Below are 16,354 nucleotides of genomic sequence, written 5' to 3'. Positions count from 1 at the left end.
CACATCTTCTATATAGAATTCACACCCTATACAAATACCACAGCTGTACAATTTTCACACCCTATACTAAATTTACAATAGCCTACTCATCTGGACTTGGGTAAAGTTGGTTTTATATTCGCACATTCGGACTTCTGATAAATTCAGACTTTCCAATAAATGTGCAATAAATTAATGTTTGCGAATTTTAAGCAGCGACATGATATTGACAACAAACGATTGTCAACTTACAACATTTTTCACAGTCGATCAAAATAGGCAAGTATTGTTTTAATGGCATATTTACTTGTGAATGTCCACTGAATTTCCAATGTAGTGTGATTAACAAGGCTATTGAATACGGATGTCCGAATGTGCGAATATAAAACCAACTTTACCCAAGTCTCGTCTGGATTGAAGCAGCAAACATTCAGTGTAAAGGCCAATTCACACCGCACCGACAAACGCCAACAAACTCGTCTGTTGGAGTTTGTTGGATCGGTGTGATACTCCTGTTGGCGCTGGTCTGAGTCGGTTTTCACCAGACTGAACATGTTTAATCGGAGTTAGTTTGGTAGTCTGAGCATCCAACAAACGGCAACCAACTCTGACGTAATCTGACCTGACTACGAACCGTTGCCATGACGATGAGGCAGTCCCCTGCAAAGACAGCTGTTTGATCGCGCCCGCGCCCGCGCCTCACGCACACACAACAAATCAGCGGAAATGTGACATCGCAGCTTGTTCGTTATAAAAAATAAAATACAGTTAAAAAAAAATGAAAACATACAAAAGGTACAATAGTCCATAGTGCAATCCTTGCCATTCAGCAAGAGCACGTTAAGAGAGGTAACGTTAACCACCATGAGCAACGCAGGTTTACCTTCAGTGACACTAAAACTCTGTAAACTTTATTTTTTTCTCACAGTAATTTTCATTTTGGGTGAACTATGCAAACACATTTGGATTGAAGCAGCAAATATTCAGTGTAAGAGTAAACAAATGACATTATTTAATATTTGAATCACAGCTTATATGGTGTTTTGACATCGACAACCCAAGTGCATTTTACCTCAAACTTGCGTCTAGTTAACGTGCTGCAGTAGCAATCGCTTCTCGCGTCGACATCAACACGCTGACAAAGTTATATTCAGAATTAAAAATATTTTTATACCACTTTTTAATGTGTGTTTGTGTAAAGGTGTTCACGAGATACCAACCTTTAGCGAACTTGCTTTCAAAGTCGAACACTCGTTCTCATGGAGACGCGGTGTGCACTGAGGGGAGGGGCTGTGTGTGTGTGTGCGCGCGCGCGTGTATGTGAGAGACGCAGGGAAAAGAAATGCAGCTAAACGTTATTTGCTCTATGAAAGACATTGATAAAGACGAAAACTAAGGACATTTAATCTATAATTTTATTTTATTTTAGTTAGTTTTACTAAACACACATTACAGTTTTAGTTAGTTATCGTTTTTTTTGTAATGCCTCGTTTTTATTTTATTTCAGTTAACGACAATGTTTTTTCCCACCTAGTTTTCGTTTTTTCGTTCGTTTTCGTTAACGATTATAACCTTGATTTGGACAAGGCTAGAGTTCACTGTGGAGACAGAGAAACACTTCCTGCTGCACTGTGATCACTCTCAACATCGGACTATTTAACTAAATTCCAACTATTAGAACCAAATTTTATAGCATTATCAAATACAGAAAAATTAAGTCATATTCTGGGAGAAAACTCCAACTTGATTGCAACAGCAGCAAAATACATAACAGCTCACAATCTAAGAGAGTCAGCCAGTGGACAAAACTAGAGTCAGAAATATTCTTAACTTCTAATGTACAGGTTTTTTTTTTTCACTGTTATGAATGCCCGTGCAGCCGTGGACATTTTAATTTTGCTTTCAAATTAGCTATTTAAAATCGAGGTGCAAAAGAGGAATCCCCCCCAGTCCCGGTGAAAACGTTATTACTGATGTTGTCACACGTAGATTAAACAGTGGTAATATTTCCTCACCATCACAACCCTACTATAAAGAAACCACTAAGGAGATCGACAAGAGTCATGTTGTTTACAAAATAAGCCATTACTTGAGAAACACATTGAATCTGAGAGCTTACTAAACATCCAAACACCATCCGCACTGCTAAGAGCAGTGTTTTGATAGAATATGTAAATATGTGCTGCACACTTTCCTCTCAATAACAAAATAAACATAAAACAAAAATGACAGCCGTGGCAAGAAAGCATCTGATCAGAGTGATGTGGATGCTTGCAGCAGCTCTACAATTCAGCGCTCCAGTAAAGGCACGTGTATTTATATAGCAATTTTATTTATATTAAAATTTGAAATTAACCACTCAATTCATGGATTAGTTTTATGATCCCTTTATGAACTTTTTGAAGCGTCAAAGAGGTAGTTGCGTAGCGGTTTATGGAGGGAAATAAAGCTTTTTTTTTTTCCCAAAAAAAGTTTTTCCCAATGTTGCTTTCAAATGATTCACAAATCATTTATTTCCTGCAATGCATACAGATCTCCTATAACTTAGGAACCAATATCAGAAATATCAGAATAAATTTAGCAACAAAAAAATTTGATTTGACCCCAATACTTATCGAGGCATCTGTGTGGGCAGTGCATTAGGAAAACTGTTCTGCAGCATCATAAACAGCTGTATTGTCACACACATCTCCACACACAACATTTTAAATACACTGTGTTCCAAATTATTATGCAAGTGACACATCAGTAAGATTTCAGTACAATAAACATTCAGATTTTAGTTTTTCTAAGAAAATGTTTGTTTGTTTATTTATCTATGTCTTTTTAGATAACTGGTATCAATCTCAGACAAAATAATTTTCCAGGTCTAGGAAACCCAACTTAGAGGTTTTTCCCTGGCAAATTATTTTGTCTGAGATTGATACCAGTTATCTTATAAAGACATGGATAAATAAATCTTACTGATATGTCACTCACATAATAATTTGGAACACAGTGTAAAGCACAATTTGGATTTTTACCAAAACAATGCACATCCGACCACATCTATTCTCTTCACACTCTAATTAACAAAAAACATCAAGGACAAACAAAGGAAAATATTTGCATGTTTTTTAGATTTTAAAAAAGCATTTTGAAAAGCATTAAAACTCATTTTGGCATGACGGTTTACTGTACAAACTCCTACAAATTGGCATTGGCGGGAAAACTTTTGATATACAATCCCTGTACACCAACAGTAAATATGCGGTGAAAATCAATAACCACAGAACAGTGTTTTTCCGGCAGGGACGTGGAGTGAGGCAGGGATGCAGTCCGCGTCAGACATCTACATAAATGATCTGGCATCAGCACTAGAGCGTTCTACTGTCCCCGGCCTCACTCTACATCACACAGAGGTCAGATGTCTGCTGTACGCGGATGATCTGGTCCTGCTGTCCCGCACACCTGAGGGTCTCCAGCAAAGCCTGTCCCTGTTGGAACAGTACTGTCATGAGTGGGCCCTGACAGTCAGTCTGGAAAAAACCAGAGTAATGGTGTTCCAGAAAAAAATCTGATCTCAGGGAAACAAACACCAGTTCACTTATAAAGGCCAGGTCCTACAGCATAGCACCAGCTACTGTTATCTGGGCATTGACATCAGCCCTTCGGGAAGCTTTGGTCTGGCTGTCACAACACTGAGCGAAAGGGCTCGGAGGGGTTTTTATGCTATAAAGTCATGATGTGGTCACTTAAAGGTGCCCTAGAATTAAATATTGAATTTACCTTGGCATAGTTGAATAACAAGAGTTCAGTACATAGACATACACTGAGTTTCAAACTCCATTGTTTCCTTAGGGCTGGGCGATATATCGCATGCGATTCTCACGCGCATTTCGTCAGTAAAGCCGGTTCCCTGATTACCTCTAAATCGCCATCACCTGCTTTAAAATGGAGCGCCTTTTAATAGACAGAGCCGTAGTTCACTGATAAGCCACGCAAAATCGGGTTTAGCACCAAGCGTTGTTTACATAAGAAATAATAGGTTAGCAATTAAATGTGACGTCGCAGCCATGGAAACATTTTGGTTAATGCCGAATAAGAGAGGTGCGTGAGTCCATACATTTAAGCTTCGTATTCTGTTTTCCGAATCGCGATCTGGTCACCTGATTAGCAGAGAATTTAACAATATTCCATTAGTTATTCCACTGAACATGGAATCTGTTTCTTTTCCCAAATCTTCACTCACGCAGGGGATTATAACGTTTCTTTCGTTCGCATTCGGCTATTCGCATTATTTACTGTGGTAAAGTAGAAAAAACACTGTAGGACAGAAACCTTTTTGCTTGCACGTCAGTTTCTATTTAACAGAGTTTGTGCTTGTTATTAGACTTTATAAAGCGCGTCAAGTTTATTTGTATAGCGCGTTTCACACACCAGTGATTTTTACTTTCGTTTTCTCTGGCAGCGCTAAATCAAACATAGCCTGAATGTCTTGCCCCTGCGGAGGATAAAACACACTCTTCAGACCTTTTACAACAAGTGTCAGTTGTTTGTAACATCAGGAGATAACGAAGATATTATTAAAGAGAAATGGTCTCATTCCTGCTCGTGTCCCACATCCCTCTCAAAGCGCAAAGCGGCTATATTAAAGTAATAACGGGACTTTGGCTATATATGACGCGTCTTTGTGTGGAAATAAAAAACGAATGTGTTACGTTCAGGAGAAGACACACAAACAGCGATTTGGCAGAACGCTACTTTACTCACTGAAACTTCAGCAGCACAGAATACGGCACACCTGAGAGGCATGCGCACAAGTATGATTTCACAACAGTATTACGACAACAGATAACAATGAAGAACTGGTTAACAACCACAACATTTTCCCCCCTCCCACCAAGCTTAAGTATGAAATGTAGCTTCAAAGTCCTGGAAATGCGCAGGACGTGCCCTCGTCCTCACAGGGCGAGTTGACACAGGGGCATCTGCAGATTGTGGACTTTGACAGTGATCAGTTCCCACTTCCTGTCTGATTACTTCACCAGAATCCAGATTCGGTGGGGGCAGAATGGAGTCCATGACCATAGATCGGTTTAGGCTTTCCTCCACAGTGGAAGGTTTGGGCACTTTTCGGAGACAACTGGCATGCCAGCGGGATCCATTAGCAAGCTCAAAAGTGACTGGCCCTACTTGCCGTTTGACCTGAAGAGGCTCAGACAGGAAAGAGTCAAGTTTATTGCTGCGGTGTGGTCTACGGGCTCTTACCCAATCCCGTACTCGTATCTTGGTAGGCCGAGTGTGATGCTTGCGGTCATATCTGGCTTTCATGTTGCGCTGGTGTTGATGAACCTGTGCCCGGGCCGAAGTGTTCACTGGGAGCAGATGAGGTGGGCGCAATCTGGTCAATGGTAACTCCAGCTCTCTGCCGAGCATGAGACTGGCCGGGGATACTCCTGTAGTGGCATGCTGAGTGGCACGATAATGCAAGAGTGTCTGGGAGAGAGCAGCCTTAAAAGGAAAACCTTGGGCAAGGTGTGCGCGTATACCATTTTTCAGACTTTGGTTAAATCTTTCCATGCCACCATTAGCTTGGGGGTGGTAGTAGGCAGTACGTATATGGGCTATTCCCTTGGCTGACAGATAGGATGAAAACTCGCTGGAAATGAACTGCGGCCCATTATCTGTGGTAATGGCACGCGGGATGCCCCAACGGGAAAAGAGTTGCTCCAGGAAATCAATCATTGCAGAGGCTGTAACTGACCCCATAGGCACAACCTCAGGCCACTTCGAATGGAGGTCATACAACACAACTAGGAACCGCTGATGGTGGGGAACAGAGACAAGTTCTCCACAGATGTCCATCTGGAGATGCTCCCATGGCTTGGCGGGCCAGTCGACAGGCTGCAGGTGGCGGAGCTGGAGTTCCTGTTTTACCACTAAGTAGACAAGGTGTGCAGTCACGTACAAGAGCTTCTAGCTCTCTATCAATCCCTGGCCACCAAACCAAGTCTCTGCATCTCTGCTTCAGTTTAACTATCCCCACATGACCCTCGTGTGCCATTGAGAGAACCCGTTCCCTAAGTGGCGGGGGAATGACTGCTCTGTTTCCCCGTGCAATGCAAGACTCACCCCAACATGTCAGTTCTGACTTAACTCGTGAATAGGGGATCAGGTCAGAGCTCACCTGAGCTGGCCATCCTGACTGTATGTAGGTGCTGAGAGTAATGAATAGTGGGTCTGCTGCAGACTCTCGCTGAAGCTCCTCAAGAGACACTGATGACCGTAAGGGCTCATACACTAACTGCACAAGGTCACTCTCTATGTCTGACTCTGGCTGGCTGACTGTGCTGGTTGACTCCACAGATGAACGTGACAGTAAATCTGCAACCACATTGTTTTTTCCAGGGGTGAACTGCAGCTGATAATTGTACTGATTCAACCTATCAGCCCATCGGTGGAGTCTGAGTGGCTTGTGGCCAGTTCCTGAAGAGGACATGATGGCAGTAAGCGCCTGGTGGTCTGTTCTGAGTGTAAATGATCGTCCATATAAGTACATGTGCCAGCGCTCACATGCCCAAATGCACGCCAGCGCCTCTCTCTCTCCCACTGAGTACTTCTGCTCCGCTGTACTCAGAGCCCGCGAAGCAAATGCAATAGGCCTTTCAATGCCGCCATGCATCTGAGACAGGACTGCTCCAACTGCCACTGCTGATGCGTCACATGTCACTAGGGTGGGACTGGAGAGATCAAAATGAGCTAGTGTAGGTGGTGACGTGAGGTGGTGCTTGAGCTGTTGGATAGCACGTTCGCACTCTGCTGTCCATGCCCAGGAGGCGTTATGTTTGAGCAGCTGTCGCAGGGGGGCAGTGATTGCAGAATACTGAGGTAAGAATCTGAGATAGTAAGCAGTCATGCCGAGGAAGGATGCAAGCTTTCCAGCCGATGTTGGCACAGGAAGGTTGAGGATGGCCTCCACGTTGGACTGCAGTGGTGTGATACCCGAGCTGGACACTCGAAGACCAACAAAGTCTATTGCTGTGGCCGCAAACACACATTTATCTGCGTTCAATGTCAGATTGTGTCTACACAGAGCTGTGAACACCCGTCTCAGGCAGTCATCATGAGTGGCCACATCCTTTCCATGTACAACAATATCATCCAAGTACACAGCAGTACCCGGGAGCCCTGCTAGGACAGTGGCCATGATTTTCTGAAAGCAGCTAGGTGCTGAACTAAGGCCAAAAGGAATCCTCTTGAAGCGGAACACCCCCATGTGAGTCACAAATGCAGTCAGGTTTCTACTGTCTTTGTGCAGGGGTATCTGCATGTAACCTTGCTTTAGATCCAGTTTTGTGAACACTGAGGAGCCATGGAAAAGTGTGGTGAGCTCCTCAATCGTTGGTAGCGGGTATTTGTCTGGCACCACTGCCTTATTAGGCCCCCGAAGGTCAACACAGAGACGTATGCCCCCTGACCGTTTTTGCACAATCACAAGATTTGAGACCCAAGGAGAGGCATCAATGGGCTCAATGAGATCTGCTGTTAGCATGCCCTGCAGTTCAATAGTGACCTTGTCATGCATTGCGAGAGGCACTCTTCGAAGTGGCTGGATGACGGGTGGAACATCCGGGTTAAGCAAGGGTCTGTGGGCGAAAGCAGAAAGGCAGCCTAAACCACTGAATAATGTGGGAAACTGTGTGTGCCATGGGGAGTCCACTTGGAGGATAGTTGTTCCGCTGTTGTCATGCAGAGAAAAACCGAGACTAATGAACAGGTCCAGACCCAGAATATTGGCTCCTTGCTGTGTAATGTAGAACGGGAAATCTACCAGATGTTTTTGCCCATATTGTACTGGCAGCTTAACTACTCCAGTCACTGCAATGCTGGCTTGACCATACCCACAGAGTTTCAAAGGCGATGGTTGTAACTTCACGTCCGAGAAAAATTTCTTGTAGGTGGCCATATTAAGCAATGACACTTTAGCTCCTGTGTCAAGAAGTAGTGGGATGCAACAGTCTTTCAGCTGTACACCACATGTAGAGAAGGTGACTGAGTGAGGACCAACTGTGTGAATTACTGCTGGTGAGGGCCGAGATGTGTTAAGTGAAACTAGACTTTGATCTGCACCACCTTGCAAAGTGGTTAAGCTTACCGCAATGCCTACACTTCTGTCCGATTGCTGGGCAGTCTGGGGACCTGTTGGCATGGCGATTGGAGCCACAGTTTCCACACGTTTGTCTCTGTTGACTTGATTGAGGCTGTGTTTGCTGGATTACTGCACCTGCAGGCTGGAGCCCCCCTTCAGTGACTGCATTTGTGGGTACAGTGGTGAAATCAGTTTTAGCTGCATTATTCTCTGCTATTTTAGCTGCACATTGAGTAGCTTCTTCAATTTGGAGTGCCAGAGTGAGAGCCTTATCCAGTGTAAGTTTATCATCTTCAATAAGCAGTCTCTCTCTGACTCGTGCGCTGTTTGTTTGTCGTAATACTGTTCGTGCGCACAACAGTATTACGACAATAGATAACAATGAAGAACTGGTTAACAACCACAACAGAATGCTTTTTGAAATAATATTTAACTTTCTTATTATTTAGGTTACCATTATTTACCGATATTTATTTCATAGTTTTACAGGCTGTGTTGTTTCTCTGACGGAATAGCTAAAATAAACACGCACGTCTGTTACCCCTGTTGAAAAAACGAGCATATGCTGGTAAAGTAGGTTTTGAAGCTGGTATGCTGGTTTGAGCTGGTTTATGCTGGTCCAGGACCAGCTTAGGACTAGTATGGACCAGCAGGACCAGTTTAGGACCAGCATTTGACCAGCATACAGCTTCAAAACCTACCTTACCAGCATATGCAGTACACAATGGATGTTTGAGCATTTAATTATTTATTTATTTATTTTATATTTCAAAATGTATTTCATTGAGGTAGCCTATATATACACACACAAACACACACACTCCAAATCATATTTAATGTTTTTAAAATAGGCTATATAAAATAGTAAAATAGTTCCAATAGATTTTACTGTGGTACCGAAATTGGTACCGAGAACCGTAAAATTTTCATGGTATCGGTACCGACTACTGGAATTTTGGTACCGTGACAACACTAATCGGGTTCATTATCGAAGTCGATTCATCTTCGATACTGAACGCGATTTTGTGTGGCTTCTCCGTGAACTACGGCTTTGTCTATTAAAAGGCGCTCCATTTGAAAGCAGGTGATGGCGATTTAGCGGTAATCAGGGAACCGGCTTTACTGACGAAATGCGCGTGAGAATCGCATGCAATATATCGCCCAGCCCTACTTCATATATAAATCTCATTTGTTTAAAAGACCTCCGAAGAAAAGGCGAATCTCAACATAACACCGATTGTTACGTAACAGTCGGGGTGTACGCCCCCAATATTTGCATATGCCAGCTCATGATCGAGGCATTACACAAGGGCAGAACGTCTGGATGTGCACAGCTGAATCATCAGACTAGGTAAGCAAGAACAATAGCGAAAAATGGCAGATGGAGCAATAATAGCTGACAAGATCCATGATATCATGATATTTTTAGTGATATTTGTGAATTGTCTTTCTAAATGTTTCATTAGCATGTTGCTAATGTACTGTTAAATGTGGTTAAAGTTACCATCGTTTATTACTGTATTCACGGAGACGAGAGCCGTCGCTATTTTCATTTTTAAACACTTGCAGTCTGTATAATTCATAAACACAACTTCATTCTTTATAAATCTCTCCAACAGTGTGTAATGTTAGCTTTAGCCACGGAGCATACTATCAAACTCATTCAGAATCAAATGTAAACATCCAAATAAATACAATACTCACATGATCCGATGTATGCATGCAGCATGCATGACGAACATCTTGTAAAGATCCATTTTGAGGGTTATATTAGCTGTGTGAACTGTGTTTATGCTGTTCAAGGCAAGCGCGAGCTCCGGGGGCGGGAGAGCACGAGAATTAAAGGGGCCGCAACCTATATATCGGTGCATAGTTAATGATGCCCCAAAATAGGCAGTTAAAAAAAAGAATTAAAAAAAAAAAGAATTAAAAAAATATATGGGGTATTTTGAGCTGAAACTTCACAGACACATTCAGGTGACACCTTAGACTTCAGTGCTTCCCACAGGTTTGAAATATACTTGCGGTGGTAGCCGGGCGAAAAATCCTCCTATTACCCCTGGCACAAAAATGGTCTACTACATGTGACAAACAAACAATGTGTGATTTTTAACAGTGTTTTTATTTATTAAAAATTAATTTTAATTAAATAACATATTACATACCAATATTATGCATTATTATGCATTGTAAATTATGCAAAATTACAGCATTTGAATGGTTCACATTTTCCTATGTTCTCCTTGCTGTCATACAGTGTCTCTCTCAGTGAATGGGACACAGATTTTACTAGTAAAATTTATAAAATGAATAATATGTGTGTCAAATAATGTTCTTAGTCTTTTCTTTCTGTGGGGGAGACTACAATAATTTACTATGAATTAAATGGAAATCAAATTAAATACAATTTATAGTGTAACCAAAATACCAATAATGCCCAAAAGAAAAAGAAAAAACTTAGCGTGTGACTTTTAATTATAAACAAGCCCGAAATACACCGGGACTCTTATTTTGAAATGTCTGTACTATTGCAGGCTGATCCTTCAGATTCTTACAATCGTCTAAAACATTTTATATAAAGGCCATAAAGTAGACATTGTAGTAATTCATCAACTTGAGTTCATGAGCAATCACTTGGCATAAATCTGCGCTTTTCATTGATTGAGAATCACTTTGAAGCAGTCTGAAGCGCTGTTGCGCGAGCTTGTAGAAAGCGCAACAGTGCCCCCTTGTGACTTTGCACAATGCAGCGCCCGTTTGAATGTTAGCGGGAGTAAACAGTTCTGACGCACACATAACGAGCAGGTACAAAACGACTAGTTATTCGATCGTGGATGGTTTCATTATCTTGCGTGGATATAAAAGTATAAGAGGACAAAAATAATAATAGCAAAAATGTGTCTCCGAATATACTTGGGCGGCCGTTATTATACGTGGGCGGCCAGCCCAAGTAAAGTCTATGTGTGGGAAGCACTGGACTTACATTACATTTTTTAAAAAGAAGCTCTAGGGCACCTTTAAAATTACATATTAAAACTTGGATAAAATTATATAACTCAATAATAAAACCAATTCTTTTATATGGATGTGAAATTTGGGGACCAGTACAAAAGTTTTATCCCAATTTCTAAAAAAGTAGAAAAACTACAATTGGAAATTGGCAAAAACATTTTAGGAGTTCACAGAAGCACATCCAATGACACCTGCAGGGCTGAATTAAGTTTGTACCCACTAAACATTGAGATCCAGACGAGATGTGCTCAGTTCTGGCATCACCTCCATCATTCTGATCCAGATTCAGTCCAATATAAAGCCCTCCTCACCAATGAAACCTCAGCAGAATCTCATCCTCTAAACACACTCGCTCTTCAAGTTGTCCATGAAACTCAATTCCCAAATGACCACAGCTGCAACCTCAAAACTATTATTAAAGAAATTGACAAAAATCTAAAAGATACTCATGATGAATCACTAAAAGCACATTTTGAACTCCAAAATAAACTCCAATGTTACTCGACCCTAAATAGAACTACTAAATTGGCAAATTACCTATTAATGAAACAATTTCAAGAAAGACAAATCCTCTCCAAATACAGTGGCAAGAAAAAGTATGTGAACCACTTGCAGAATATGTGAAAATGTGAATAATTTTAATAAAATAAGAGAGATCATACAAAATGCATGTTATTTTTTGTTTAGTACTGTCCTAAGTAAGATATTTTACATAAAAGATGTTTGCATTTAGTTCACAAGACAAAATAGCAGCTGAATTTATTAAAATAACCCCATTCATACGTATGTGAACCATTGATTCTTAATACTGTGTGTCGTTACCTGGGGCCTGTACCATGAAGCTGGATTAGCTGGCTAGCCAGGTAAGTTTCAGATTAGTTTGCGCCAATCCTAGGTTTTAGGTACCATGAAAGTAACTTGACTTTTAGTGGTGTTCATCGCCATGGTAACTTACGCTCCACGGCTAACCTGCTCCAGGGCAGGTTATGTTCTGGTTCAGAGATCAAACTGAAATTGGACCAATCAGATGTGAGCAAAGTGACACTGACACACCCAACACAATAAAGTCACTCCCCCAGTTTCTCTTCCTCCAAATTAAAGGTCATTATATAGTAAAAACAAATATTTAATGATGAAATTGTCTGGGTTTTAATGATAATTAGAATTATTTTATGATTTATATATGATTTGTATAATATGATCTATATTTTTATTAATCCATTACACACGCAAGTTTAGTTTAACAGTTTTTATTTAGCATTTAGTTTCAATGAATATTACTATATATAGATCATATGTAATATAAATAAGCTGTAAATAAACTTTAAATATGATTACATGTGACCTTGTATGTTTGAGTCTCTATCGCTATATATTATCAACTATATAAACTAACTTCATAACTTTCACTTGCACTGATAGAGAAAGATCATTTCTTTTATTTGTCCTCTTTCACAGACAAGTATTTTCCATTAGTGTAAATGCGTTTAAATTCTTCATTTTCAGCAAAAGAGTTTTGAATGGTGCTGGCTCTCTCGTGAAAAGTGAATCAGAGTTTATCTCTGCTGCAAGGCATGTGATTGGCTGTTCACCACTGATGTCACAGATTCATGTGCACGTGCTCCACAAACTCAGGATCAAAGCCTGAGTTGACAGAAAAAGTTGATGATCAGCATCATGGTACCAACAAAGTCAGATTGGAGTGGATTGGTTTTGTCAACTCGAAACTAATCCTATAACCCTGAGTTTGTTCATCTACCATCATGGTACAGGCCCCTGGAGGATCTATGATTGTTTGTTTGTTTTGTGATGGTTGTTCATGAGTCTCTTGTTTGTCCTGAGCAGTTAAACTGAGCTCTGTTCTTCAGAAAAATCCTCTGGGTCCTGCAGATTCTTCAGTTTTCAAGCATTTTTTGCATATTTGAACCCTTTACAGCAGTGACTGAATGATTTTGAGATCCATCTTTTCACAATGAGAACAAATGAGGGACTCAAACTCAACTATAAAAAACCCAAAAGTTCAAACATTCACTGATGCTCCAGAAGGAAACACGATGCATTAAGAGCCGGGGGGTGAAAACTTTTGAATTCAAATATCAAGGTAAATTGTACTTAATTTTTCTTCCTGGAAACATGCAAGTATCTTCTGTTGCTTCTGAAGGGCAGTACTAAATGAAAAACAATAATATTTAAACAAAATAAGAAAAATTGTGACATCTTCATCCTGTTCAAAAGTTTTCACCCCCTGACTCTTAATGCATTATGTTTTCTTATGGAGCATCAGTGAATGTTTGAACCTTTTTTAATAGCTGTGTTTGAGTCCCTCAATTGTCCTCAGTATGAAAACATGGATCTCAAAATTATTCAGTCACTGTTGTAAAGGGTTCAAATATGCAAAAAATGCTTGAAAACTGAAGAATCTGCAAGACCTGAAGGATTTTTTCTGAAGAACAGAGCTTAGTTTAACTTTTCAGAACAAACAAGAAACTCATGAACAACCATCACAAACCAAAAAAAAAAAAACAGTCGTAGATCATCCAGGTAACCACACACAGTAGGCTATTAAGAATCAATGGTTCACATTCTTATGAATGGGGCCATTTTAATAAATTCAGCTATTGTTTTGTCTTGTGAACTAAATGCAAACATCTTTTATGTAAAATATCTTACTCAGGACAGTACTAAACAAAAAACAACATGCATTTTGTGTGATCTCTCTAATTTTATTAAAATTATTCACAAATTCTGCAAGTGGTTCACATACTTTTTTTGCCACTGTACACATTAAGTGACCATTATCTAGAAATAAGAGGAAGGCGAGAGAGAGCAGAAGATCTGTACACACTGTGATCTACAGCACATAGAGGATGAGAAACACTTTCTACTCATCTGTCCTAAATATCAAAATGTAAGAGAAACATTTCTCCCCATACTTAAAACACTGATTCCATCATTCATTGAACAGTGATACTAAGAAAATGCCCTTCATACTTGGTGAAGATGATAACACAGCTACACTAGCTGCAAAATATGTTAGTCATTCACAACATTAGAGACGGATCTCTCTAGAGAGACCTGCTTTATTTATTCATTTACTTAGATAGATTTATTTACTATGCTACATATGAACACGGCGCCAGCTTAGTTTTTTTAAGTAGAATAGGGAAGGCGTAGGACATACATTGTAAGCTTTTTGAAGAATACGGAAAGCGGAAGCTTGTGCATATATTGCACATCACAATAGCACCCAAACTATGGCAAGCTGTTTAGACTTTTATTCTTTCTCAGGATATGAATTCTTGATGATAATTCAATACTTGATATAAATAATTCAACTCTAGATATCAATAATTCAATTCTTAATATCAGATACTTCTTGATACTAGTAACAATGGCAATTTGATATGAGGAATAACATTTCCACTAGTAACAATGTTAATTTTTGATATCAACAATTCAATTTTCACTAGTTATAATGCAAATTTTTGATATCAACAATTCTTGATAACTGTAATTGTATTTTCACTAGTGAAATGTCACCATAGGTTGCCATTCAAATTCAATTGTTGATATCATGAATTGATTTCTTACTAGTTGAAATTCAAATTTCACATATCAGAAATACAGTTCTTACTAGTAAAAATCATAATTTTTGATATCAATAATTGTTACTAGTAAAAATGTGAATTGTAAACATCAAGAATTCAATTGGCACTAGTTGAAATGTCAGTTCTTGATATTAAAATTGCCATTGTTACTAGTGGGAAATGTAATTCCTGATATCAAGAACTGAATTGTTGATATCAAGAACTGAATTGATGATATCAAGAATTCATATCCTGAGAATGAATAAAAGTCCAAACGGCTTGCCATACACAGTTTATCGATAAAGTAGCATGCTCTCGTTTACACCTGATTGAATTAGTATAATAATGGTAAATCATCATTCACACTTACCTTTAGCTTTGTGTTCTCATAAGGATCCGCATACTGAACTAACTAATGATCCCCCGATGTCGATGTAGCTGTTATACATTTTTCTAACAGCGTGGGAATTTTCGAATGCACTGATCGACGCCGCAACCAAAACAAAAAAAACACACACACACACAAAACAGAATCTTAAGATTGTATCATGATCTCCCGAGATGTAACATACAAGCCATTATACAGATCTAGGCCAAAAGTGGCCACTGTTCAATAAACAAAACAATCGAAGGCGCTAAAGGAAATTCACAATTCATTCCACGACGTGAGTAAGCTTTCTGATGCAAAAACGAATTACCTATCGCTTCCTGGTGCGCCCAGTCACGTTATCTAATTAATATTCATTAGTCAAAGAGTTCCACTGTTTTTACACCTATGGTTTACACACTGTAGCGGAAAGAAACCTGCTCAGTGCCTATTAAATGCCTCTCTATGGGGCTATTATAATTATACACACGATTACAGTTAGGATATGCAAATTTTCAATCCGAATGAGCAAAGTAAATATACTGTGTTAATTTACTCTGTCACTGTCGTAAACCCAGCTAGTATAATCACAATAAACTGCAATATTTAGCCAAAAATATATAACAACTGCAAGCATCCAAAACAATATGATGCATAAACTAAACTCAACAGAAACTCGAAACGAGACTTATCATCGCGTTTTTCGATTGATATCTCCGTAAAGTTGCGCATTTATCCAGACAGAACCAGCCCAGCAGTATGCATAGGTGATTGTCAGCTCTGCCCTAACTTCCGGTCTGAGACTGCTCTTCTGGATGCTATCCTGAAACAAGATTTTTCCAGCAGACCTGCAGCGCCCGCAGCTTCAGGACATCAGCAGCGCCAGGCTTGCCTGGCTATCACCAGTGTCGAGACAAAACGTGTCTTCCCTCGAAATCGGGTCTCCATCAGCTATTTTTAACGTAGTTAAAACTTTAAACGGCATATAACAATCTTTTACGAATTTTAATCACGTGTTAAAGCCTATAGCCTACCCTTTATTTATTTATTTATTTATTTATTTATTTGCAGAGTTTGCACATGTTGAATAATATTAATTTAGATAAAGTTGAATGATCAGCGCTTTGAGTGTTTCTGTTATAGATAGTTAGACCTATGAACTGTTTATAGCCTATATTTTATATAAATATATATACAGGGTGCGATTTGTAGGGGGGGCGGGGGGATTTCCCCCCTTCTGGTCTATGTATCCCTGCCTCTGCTGAATTATTTTTATCC

General features: G+C 39.7%; 1 protein-coding gene across 5 annotated transcripts in view; it reads right to left on the bottom strand.

Moving 5' to 3' along the window:
* The window catches only part of st3gal5 (ST3 beta-galactoside alpha-2,3-sialyltransferase 5), a 41,073-nt gene extending 25,203 nt beyond the window's left edge, over positions 1-15,870 (bottom strand). Inside the window, exons 1-2 of one of the 5 annotated variants that reach the window (XM_048179636.1) lie at positions 15,408-15,869; positions 15,080-15,189 (exon numbers count right to left, since the gene is read on the bottom strand). The gene's annotated coding sequence lies outside the window, so the exon portion shown is untranslated. Of the gene's footprint in view, positions 1-1,199; positions 1,263-15,079 lie in introns of those variants that run through there. The other 4 variants (XM_048179635.1, XM_048179634.1, XM_048179638.1 and 1 more) reach the window with 4 other exon arrangements.
* Between the last annotated feature and the right edge of the window lie 484 nt (positions 15,871-16,354).

Source organism: Megalobrama amblycephala, unplaced genomic scaffold (assembly GCF_018812025.1).
Source record: "Megalobrama amblycephala isolate DHTTF-2021 unplaced genomic scaffold, ASM1881202v1 scaffold265, whole genome shotgun sequence".
Taxonomy (NCBI): Eukaryota; Metazoa; Chordata; class Actinopteri; order Cypriniformes; family Xenocyprididae; genus Megalobrama; species Megalobrama amblycephala.
Note: the sequence above shows the minus strand (reverse complement) of the source record. Positions and strands in the feature narration are given on the sequence as shown.